The sequence below is a fragment of the Chinchilla lanigera genome, unplaced genomic scaffold (assembly GCF_000276665.1).
Source record: "Chinchilla lanigera isolate Chin_1 unplaced genomic scaffold, ChiLan1.0 scaffold00032, whole genome shotgun sequence".
Classification (NCBI taxonomy): Eukaryota; Metazoa; Chordata; class Mammalia; order Rodentia; family Chinchillidae; genus Chinchilla; species Chinchilla lanigera.
In genome coordinates, this window is record NW_004955433.1 from 16075002 (window position 1) to 16085924 (window position 10923).

A 10923-nucleotide genomic window follows, 5' to 3' on the forward strand; every position below is an offset into this window, starting at 1 on the left:
TGGCCACTCTGCTTTCTCTTGCATGGAGGCTGGTGCTCTTGCTGTAGGGTATATTCCTTCTCCTACTTTTACTTGGCCCAAACATGCTCCGCAGAGCCTGCTTCTGTTCCTATCTCTAATAAATCTTTGCTACGGCTAAAAAAAAAAAAAAAAAAAATCAGATAATAACCAATGCTGGGGAGGCTGTGGGGAAAAAAGAGCTCTTCTACATGTTGGTGGGAATGTAAACCAGTACAACCACTATGGAAATCATTATGGAGATTCCTCAAATAACTAAAATTAGAAATTCCATACGACCCAGCTATTCCACTTCTAGGTCTATTTCCAAAAGAGTTAAAGGAATCATATTATAGTGATCCACGCGTACCCATGTTTATAGCAGCACAGTTCACAATAGCTAAACCTCGGAAGTGGTCTGTATGCCCATCAGTAGATGAATGGATAAAGCAGTGTGGCCTTTACACACAGCGGAGTGCTGCTCTACCATAAAGGACAAGCTTGCGTCATTCGTAGAGAAATGGGTGCACCCTGAGGCATTAATGTTCAGTGAAGTCAGACACAACCTTAACTATGACATGGTTCCTTTGATATGAAAACCCCACAATATAAACAAAGAGCAAAATAAAACATAGATAATAGGAAATAAGGAGATGGATTTTTTGCAAAAGGGAAGGGGACCATGAGTTGGAAGGAAGAGGAAGGAGGAGGAGAAAGTGGATAAAAAATGAACGAGGACGCGTTATGCGCCTGTGCCAACTCCTCACGTGGAATGTGATCATTATGTGTGAATAAAAAATAAAATTTGAAAATAAAAATATAAAGCTGGGCGTAGTGGCTCACACCTGTAATCCCAGCACTCGGGAGGCTGAGGCAGGAGGATCATTGTGCGTTCGAGTCCAGCCTGGGCTACAAAGTGAGCTCAAGGCCAGCCTGAACTGCATAGTGAGACCCTGTCTCAAAAAAGACCAATAAATAAATAAAAAAATAAAAATAAAATAAAATAAAAATATAATGACTGTATAATACACAAAACAAAAACAAAACAACTGAGTTTGTTTATTCTTATGGTCTCAGAGCGGGGAGGAGATTAACATGATAATCAGGAGTTCGGTTAAGCAGAAGGGTCCCTTGGTTCTGGTTATCTGATGGGCAGGATATGCTCCCAGCACAGAGAGACCTCTCCTGTGTTCCAAGTAATACTGATGTTCCAAGGGCCTGCCAGGTCTGGCTGCTTCTCCCCAGGCCTCTGTTAGTCATGAGCAGCCAGATAAGCAGGACAGATGTTGGGACCTGTGAACTGCTGTGGCTCAGGCGAAGCTGAGAGGCGATGTCTATCACAGCCTTGCACATCCTGGTCAGTGTTCCTACCAGGACAGTCGCCTTCCCTTCCTTGGCCTGAGTTTTGGGACAGAGGCTGGTGAGACACTGGTATTTCAGAGCCCCAGGGAGGACGCTTGGTTGAGGACAAGCAAGGGGGTGGCTGGAATTGGCAGATTTCGGTTCAAAGTTTGTTGCAGGGCTCCCAACTCGGAAGCCCCTAGGAGCCAGGCTGGCACGGCACATACACACACAGGAGCACCCAGGAAGGACCTGCTGTGAACTGACAGCGGAATCCATCCACGTCTGGCTAGTGGTTGCCAGGTAGGAATGAGGACCAGCACTGCCAGATGCCCACGTTTCTCAGAGAAGCTGGGTGTGTGGATATCTATGTAATGCCTTGGACGCTTTGTTTTGATTTGGGTTTTTTGTGGGGGTGTTGAGGGAGCATACTGGGGATTAAACCCAGAGAGCACCTAGCTACCTCCCCACGCTCCCCCATCCTCCCATTCCCCACTGCCCTTTTCTGGATACAGGGTCGTGTAAGTCACAAAGTTGCCGAGGCTGGGCTCAAATGTAGCCTCCTCCTGCCTTAGCCTCCCAGACGGCTGCGATCACAGGAGTGTATCGCTACGCCTGGCTCCCAGCCCTTTTTAAAATTTTATTTGGAGACAGGATCTCACTAAGTTACTCAGGCTGTCCTCAAACTTGGCAATCCTCCTGCCTCAGCCTATTGAGCAGCCTGACTCTGGTGCACACCTGCACACACAGTAGCGGCTCCTAGCTTTAAAATGCTGCTTCTTTTGCTCCTCGATTCCGTCTTCTTGTTGTTTCACTTCTTTTTTTTTTTTTCAAAGTACGAGCAGAAGAGAGCTTCTATTTACACCCCACCGCCCCCTGGGGTTGGGGACCTGGGAAAACAGGCTGAAGACAGTGGGATTGGCCGGAGCTGGGAGGAGCCACAGAACCTCACCATCACATTTCGCAAAGGAGGGACCAGAAGACAGGGATGCTCCCAAGGCCTCAGAGTGGGTCAGTGCTGGAGCCAGCACTGGGAGCAGGGCTCGGGGTCCATCTAGAAAGATTTCAACCCTTAAGGCCAAATTGAAAGGAGGAGATGCTCAGCAGAGACACTGGAGTTCCTTGTGAAGAACACAGTGGGAACGGGGATCTGCTTCCCCTCAAGCCTCCTCACTCAAGCGGGAGAGGAAGTAGCAGCCCACTCACCCACTGGCCCACGCCTCACCCACGCACCCACCCCTTGCACACCCCTTTTTTTTTGCCTTTTTGAGACAGGGTCTCGCTATGCAGTTCAGGCTGGCCTTGAGCTCACTTTGTAGCCCAGGCTAGTCTCGAACTCACAACGATCCCCCCGCCTCAGCCTCCGGAGTGCTGGGATTATAGGTGTGCGCCACCACACCCAGCCCTCCACTTTCCATCTGCTTTGAATGGCGCTGCTCTGTTCTCAGTAGCGCACACTGGGCTTTTGCTTCAGGGGATCTCGTCCTTTTACTCCTTTTTAAAAATCTGAAAAAATAAAAATTTGAGACAGGGTCTTACAAGCAGCTAAGTTCCCCAAACTGGGTTTGAGCTTTTAATCCTCCTGCCTCATATACACTACTGTCTCAGACTAAATTTGCTTTTCCAAAAGTCAAATATTGATTGGAAAAAAATCTAAACTGGTAGTGCATATGGGTCAAAAAAATCATATAGATAATAGTAATGTACTCTACACTTTCAAAGGTTAAAAGAAAGTATTTTGAACGTTTTCACCATAAAGAAATGATGAACATTTGAGGAGATAGCTGTGTCTAGCTTGATTTAGGGTATTTTTGGTTCTGGGAATCGAACTTAGGACCTTGCGCATGCCAGGCAGGTGCTTCTGCTGCTGAACTACATCCCCAGCCCTGTATAGCTTGATTTAAGCAGTCCACCATGTATACATGCACAAAAGCATCACAGACTATCGCATTAGTATGTACAATTATTATGGGCTGTTTATGTCTTTTTTTTTTTTTTATCTTTTTGAGACAGGGTCTCACTATGTAGTTCAGGCTGGCCTTGAACTCAGTTTGTAGCAAAGGCTGGTCTTGAACTCTCAGCTATCCTCCTGCCTCAGCCTCCCGAGGGCTGGGATTACAAGTATGCGCCACCATACCTGGCCCTAATTATGTTTTTATATATCGGTTAAAAAACTGGAAGTGGTGGCACTTGCCTGGAACCTGTAATCCCAGCACTCTGAGAAGCTGAGACAGAAGACTGTGAGTTCAAGCCCAGCCTGGGCAATTTAGTGAGACCCTGTCTCAAAATAAAAAATAGTAAAAAGGCTGGGGGTGCTGCTCAGTGGGAAGGCCCATGGCTCAAATTCCAGCTCCGTCAACAAACAAATATGAAATAAAATAAATGTAGGGGTTCAGGGTGTAGTTCACTGGAAGAGTGCTTGATTTGCATGTGCAAGGCTCTGAGTTCAAGTCTCAGCCCCACAAAAATAAATAATTAATTTTAAAAATCAAGTGGTACTAAAAAGCTTTCATCAAATGCCCACCGTCCCTCTTCCCAACTCTGTCTATACCTGGTGCTGCTCCCCGCTGCTTATTCTTGTTTGCTCAGGGTCCCCACCCCCAGCAGCCCACACTGCTGTTCCCCCGAACTGGCCGGCTTTTGACCAGCCGCCCAGCTGTCCTTCTCAAACCACTTTGATGCTTTTTCTGAGGTTGATTCCTTGCATTTGGATGCCTTCCCTTCTTTCTTTTTCCTCACGAAACTTTCTGTATTTTAATTTTATTTTTGCACAAAAGCAAGGAGAATAGGGAGTGGGGAGGCAGGAACAGGCCGTGGTCTCCTCGGGTGGGAGGCTGGGCAAGGAGAATGAGTCACACTGCTCCTCCTGGCCTTTCTTGGTAACAGCAAGGAGCAAGGACGTCCATGCAGGGACTGTGCGGGCTTAACCTGGTGGGGTCAGTGTGCACGGCCTGCTGAGGCGAACAGCCAGACGGACCTCACAGTGGCGTCTGTGAGGAAAAAGGCCGAAGTCAGTCTACTGAGGCCTGGACTTGGCCTGTCTGATTGTCCGGTTGCCCTTCAGGGCATACAGGGGTCCTCCACAAGACACCTGGGGAAACCCCTGCACAGCACGGGGCCCGCTGCTGGTAACAGGGTGAGGGGAAGCCAGACCTAGGCGGCTGGGGATCAAGCATAAAGTCCACCTCGAAGGCAAATGCTGGCTGGGTAGATGAGGGGATGTCTGAATGGACAGAGAACTGCTCTGACTGGAAAATATGGTCTGAGGAAAGATCTTGGGGATGTGGTGGGAACTGGGGTGTCCTCTGGTAGGGGGGAGTGGGAGGAGGCCGCTGGGACTTGAGTGGGGACAAGGGTAAGGGTGGGGACCTGAGCAGGAGCCAGGGGCAGGGTGGGACAGAGACAAGGCCCTCACATCTCATCTCCCCAGGCAGGGCAGCGCCTCTTGACCCCTCGACCTGCCAGGATGTTCCCTGGCAGGGCCCCCTTGGCACAGCAGGTCCAGCAGGGCCTTGAGGGGCCGCTCCATGCCCCAGGCATCGGCTACGTGGGCCAGGAGTAGGCAGGAGAGCTGGCGGAGTGCGTGCGCACAGTCATTCCAGCCCCATTCCACACCAGGAGGCAAGATGGGGCAGCACCGGGCCCACACGCTCAAACAGGGTCTCCAGTTTATGCAGGTACTGCTTCCGGGAGTTTCGGCCATCCTGGAGATGGCCCGGAGGCAGGAGTTCATGATGACCACGTCGGGGCCTGTGGCTCCTTCTGCACGGCCCCCAAGTGCTTGGAGCACCCTCGGGCAGGAGGCAGAAGCACAGCGGGCCGTGCAATGTGCAGGACTGATGCACACCTCCTTGTAGTGGGTGCCGCGGTGGGGAGCCCTGCTGGCCTCTGTTCGAAGCTCAGCTCCCCCTTGGCCTTGAGCTGCCTGGGAGTGAGCAGCACTAAGAGCACCAGGTCCTTGCACGTGGCCCTCCGCACAGAGTCCCCCGGATGACCACAGACTTGTGGAGCAGCTGCTGTACTTCAGAGCCAGCAGATGGCTCATGAAGGCCTGGCCTGGCTTAGCTCTTTCCAGTGCACCAGGTGGGTCTTAGATCACTTGGCTTCGGTGTTTGAGGATGCCTGGTTCTCTTCAAGCCGACCAGGGAAACCCACCCAAATGCTCCTCAAGGGCTCAGAGACAAAACCTAGGTAAAAATGTGCACCTAGGGCTGGGCATGGTGGCGCACGCCTGTAATCCCAGCACTCAGGAGGCTGAGGCAGGAGGATCGCTGTGAGTTTGAGGCCAGCCAGCCAGCACTACATAGTGAGACCCTACCTCAAAAAAAAAAGAAAAAAAATCCACCTAAGAATTTCTCATTGTTCTTCTCGTGTAGAACATGCAGATATGACTGGGAGAGGAGGACGGGGGAAACCACTGAGGACTATTGCAGTGAGAAGCTGAAACGCCCCAGGTGGGACATGAATCCTCCAGCGAGTCTCAGTGTGCTCACAGCATGGGCTCCAGGACGAGCCCCAGGGAGGGAGTGCCCGTGCATTCTGCATTTCTCCCCTTCTGTAGGTTGGCTCTTTCTCTCAGCACTGAAGACGTTCTAAGTCTTGCTGAACTTGGTGAGCAGCGCAGAGGAAGCAAGGTTGCCCTTGTAAGTCACCACTGACTTCCTGCTTGTTCCTCTCCACCACGCTTCTTGGTCCGTCCCAGCCCCTGGGTGGCTGTTGACTGTCACTTCTGAAAGATTCCTCCCTGAAGTCTCATCTTCTTTCTGGATTTACAGCTCCATCTTACTGAAGCACATATTTCACTGACTTTTTTTTTTAGTTGTACTGGGGATTGAGACCAGGACCCGAGCACTGAGCTGCGACTTCAACCCTTTTTCATCTTCCAATTTAATTTTACTTTTTTGGTCAGCCCTTTTTTATTTTGAGATAGGGTCTTGTTAACTTGCCTCGCCTGGGTTTGAGCTTGTGATCCTCCTGCCTCAGCCTCCAGAATGCTGGGATTACAGGCATGAGCCACCATGCCAGGTTTTCTTTCACTGACTGAAAAAGGTTTCTTGGAATGCAAATGTAATTTCCCTGTGCTTATTTGAAAATGTTGTAATTTCAGATTCACACCGATTGAGGGTTTGGTTGCATACTGAAACCTAGGTTAAAAACCATTTTCATTTAAATTTTGAAGCAGCTCAGAGTGGTGCTAAATGATACTGAGAACCCCCTTCCAACCCCCCATACTTTGCAGAGGAGCTAAGGTTTCGTCTTTGTTGCCAGTGTGTGGTTCTTAAAGTCTGATTACCAGATTAAACACAGAGACCCATGGCCTTCAATTCTGGGACATTTTCTTGGATTCTTTCTCTGAAAGTTTTTGTAGTATTTAGATTTTAACTTCAATTCACATTTTTATTGAGATTTATCCATATTGATTCTCTCTGGGTTTTTTTTGGGGGGGTGCAATCTGGGGCTTGAGCCCAGAAACTGCTGAGCTACATCCCCAGCCTTTTTTATTTTATTCTGAATCAGAGTCTTGCTAAGTTGCTCAGGTCTCAAACATAGTACCTTCTTGCCTCAGTCTTTTTTTTTTTTGAGACAGGGTCTTGCTGTGTAGTTCAGGCTGGCCTTCAACTCACTGTGTAACTTCCCTCCAAAAGGATGTAGGACAGCCAGATTAAAAAATAAAACCAGAGCTGGGCATGGTGGCACAAGCCTGTGATCCCAGCACTCAGGAGGCCGAGGCAGGAGGATCACTATGAGTTTGAGGCCACCCTGAATTACAAAGTAAAACTCTGTCTCCAGAAAACCGAAAACAAAGCAAAAACCAAAAGACCAGCTCCCGCATGACTGCGAGTCCCTCTCTCTGTGGTGGTGGCCCTCGCTGTTCACGTCCACTGGTCAGTGCCTGTGTGACACAACTTTCCGCAGCGGCTCATGTCTCTGAGAAGAAACTGACTTTGCACACCCGTGGTGTAAATTCGGCCTCCAGTTATAAAGCACTTGTTATTTTTCAAGTGTGTTCTTCTTTCTTTGCACTGACTGTCCCTCACCCTGTGAGCTAAATAAGGTGAATGAATGTCATTTCTCTCCGGTTTACATTCTGAGCTGGCGACCCACGCCAGGGCCTCACGCATGCTCAGCATGTCCTCTGCCTGTGAGCTGCTCCCTGCCCGTCCTTCCCCGTAGAGATGGAGAAACAGAGGCCCTGACAGGTGGAGCCACTCGCCAAGGGTCCCCTTCAGCGAAGGGAGCTCAGCTGAGAAGAGCACAGGTGGACCTGGGTAGACCAAGTGCTGCCGGGGACCAGGGGGTCAGTGCAGGGACACACCCAGGAGGATGTTCACTGCAGGGATCATCTACGCTGTCTGAAAAGTTTCAACCAGACCTGCCAGGCTTAGGCCTTTTCAGGGCCTCCTGCAGCCGACTGGGTGTGTATGACACCTAAGTGCTTGCTGTGTTAAGCTGCTGGGCTTCTAGGTTGTTTTTTTTTTTGTCTTTTTGAGACAGGGTCTCGCTATGCAGTTCAGGCTGGCCTTGAGCTCACTTTGTAGCCCAGGCTGGCCTTGAACTCGCAATGATCCTCCTGCCTCAGCCTCCTGAGTGCTGGAATTACAGGCATGCATCACCACGCCCGGCACCGCTGAGCTTCTAGGGCTGTTCTGTTATAGGTAGTGTACTCTTCACTAATTAATGTTTTTTGTGTTCTTTTGCTGTACTGGGGACAGAACCCAGGGAGCTCTGAGATATAGCCCCTGGCCCCAGCCCTTTTTTCTATTTTGAGATGGTCTTGCTAAGTTGCCCAGGCTGACTTTGCACTTGCGACTCTCCTGCCTCAGCCTTCCCATAGCTGGGCTTATAGTCATGTGGCACCATGCCCAGCTGAATCAATTTTGTCTTTAATGGGAGAATAATTGGGCCATGGAACAGTGGCTGCTTGGCAAGCGCAAGGTTGTGAGTTTGATTCCCGGTACCAAGAAATAATTTTTAAAAATGGGAGAATAATCAAGTGGATGAGTCCTTGGCCTATTTCCTCTAGGAAACTTGCTATGGTTGCAGGGCATGGTCTCTGCCTTCTCCCCACTTTTACTGGGGTCCTTTCTTCTTCCTTCCCTCCCACGCCATTCCTTCCTTCCTTCTTTTCTGTGGTACTGGGGATGAATAGGAATCATTAGCAAATCTAGGTTCGCAATATTTAATTCTACACCTAGCACATGTACCTACACAATTAGTTTTGTTTTGTTTTACCAATACTGGGGCTGAACCCCACCTTCATACTGAATTACACCCCAGACCCTTTTTTCATTTATTTTTACTTTGCAACAAGGACTTGCTAAGTGGCTCAGGCTAGGCTTGAACTTGCAGTCCTCTTGCCTCAACTTCCCAGAGTGTTCCTATATAATTTTTTTCTTAAATTTTTGTTTGTTTGTTTTGAGGCAGGATCTTGCTATGCAGGTCAGGCTGAGCTTGAGATCATTGTGTAGCCCAGGCTGGCCTCTAACTCATGGCACTCCTCCCGCCTCAGCCACCTGAATGCTGTTACAGGCATGCGCCGCCACGCCCAGCCTTTCTTTACTTGAGAGGAGGTCTCACTATGTTATCCAGGTCCATCTCAAACTCCTGGGTCTAAACAGTCCCTTCCCAGCCTCTGGAATAGCTGGAACTACAGTCACTGGTGGTCACACACAGCTACAGTTTCTGTGACTATTTCACTTCCGAACCAGACTGGAGGCCATCATTTATAGGTGGCTCTGCCTTAGTATAAGTGTGCCACTTAGAGGTACCAGGCAGTAGCCAAGTCGCTGGGAGCCCTAGTGCCAGGCCTGGCATTTCCTCTGAAGCCAGAAATGTTGCAGACGCGCCCTCTAGTGACCGAATGGAGAAACTGTAGTTGCGCACTTCTGAACAGGGATGGGACCAACATAGTCCTTGCAGTCTGCCAGGCGTCTGGGCAGACAGTTATGCGGTGGACTTGTCATCTTTACATCTACAAGGTGGGCGCCCTCACCCCCACTTTATTTCTGAAGACAAGGAGGAGGCTCCGTGAAGTGAAGCAATTCTCTGTGCTCTCACAGTGTAAAAGGCCTCACTGAGACTCAATCCAGGTCTATCTGAGGCCACAGACTTTGTCTGCTCTGTTCGGCTGCTCCGGAGAATAGGCAAGGACAACAGCACGGGCCTCACTGTGAGCCTTAACCTTAGACCTGGGCCCCACCCAGGCCTGCTGACATGGAAGCTGTAGCCGAAGGTGATCACTGTGACAGCTAAGAAGCACCCTGACTCCCAGGAGGTAGTGGGAAAATCCTGCCATGTGCTTCCAAGAAGAAATTGATTTTACAAGTACTTTTGTCTTTTTTTCTTTTCAGTACTAGGAATGGAACCCAGAGAGGTCTGAGCTACATCCCCAGCCCTTTTTAAAATACTTTGAAGCTGGGCAGGGTGGTACATGCCTGCAATCCCAGCAAGCTGGGAGGCTGAGGCAGGAGGATTACAAGTTCAAGCCTAGCTTGGGCAAATTTGTGACTTATCAGGACCTTGACTTACAATGTTTTTTAAAAAGGGCTGAGGATGTAGCTCAGTGCAAGGGCCCTGGATTCAATCAATCCCTAGTACCAGAAAAAACCTTCCACTTTGAGACAGGGTCTTGTTAAATTGCTGTGCCTCAAATTTGAGATCCTCTTGCCTCAGGCTCTGGAATAGCTGGGATTACAGGTGTGCATCAGCACGCCTGGCTACAAGTACTTTTTTCTTTTACACTGACTCCCCTTTACCCTGTAAGGTGAATAAGGTCGGTGATCACCAAGAAACAGAGGTGAAGCTGTTTGCCCAGAGCCACCAGGCAGCGCATGCTCCTGATCTGGACGGGGTGGGGGGGGCACACTGGGTTCCGGGTCTGATGCTGGTGCTCACGTGGGGGTGGCAGGTTCCTGTGGTTGCCCTCAGGGTCAGAGGTCATTAGGTTGGCGGGGTGCCCTCTGCTCACTCGGTGATGGTGCCCGGAAGAGTGCTTTCCGGCTTCCCTCCGACGACCCGTGTGACTGACCCTGGGCGAACCATTTACCCTCTCTTCACCTTGGCCTCTGGATTTGCGAGCACCAGATGAGGGTGAAACAAGTGCGGCACGGGCGCGATGCAAGGACTCAGTGCAAGCTGCTGTTCGTTCCCTCATCTCCCAAGGGCAGAGCTCCCGGTTCCTACATGGCGCCCGGGGCTGAGGGGCCTGCTGGCTGAGGACACACTCCGGCCCCACAGCGCTTACAGTCCAATGGGAGACGCAGTGACCAAGAGCTCCCCGGGTGTGGGAGTGTCACCGTGTGGTGTCGTGACTACAGCGTATGAACTGATGAGTCTGGTTTCCTGCTCTAGAGTTCACCTTTGGCACAGATGTGAGCTTTCCTTCCTTCAGCGTGCAAGGGAAAGCCAGCCTTCAGTTCCCAGGCCCTCTAGCCAGCCACGAACCTTGGCCCAAAGGGGGAGCCGTACAAGCCGGGAGCCCAGAACCCTAGTAACTCACGTCTGCAGCCCTCCCTCTGCCAGGTAATGCTCCAGCCATGCCGGCCCCTTCTTCAAGTTTGATGGTCCCTGCTAAAGTCGGGATGT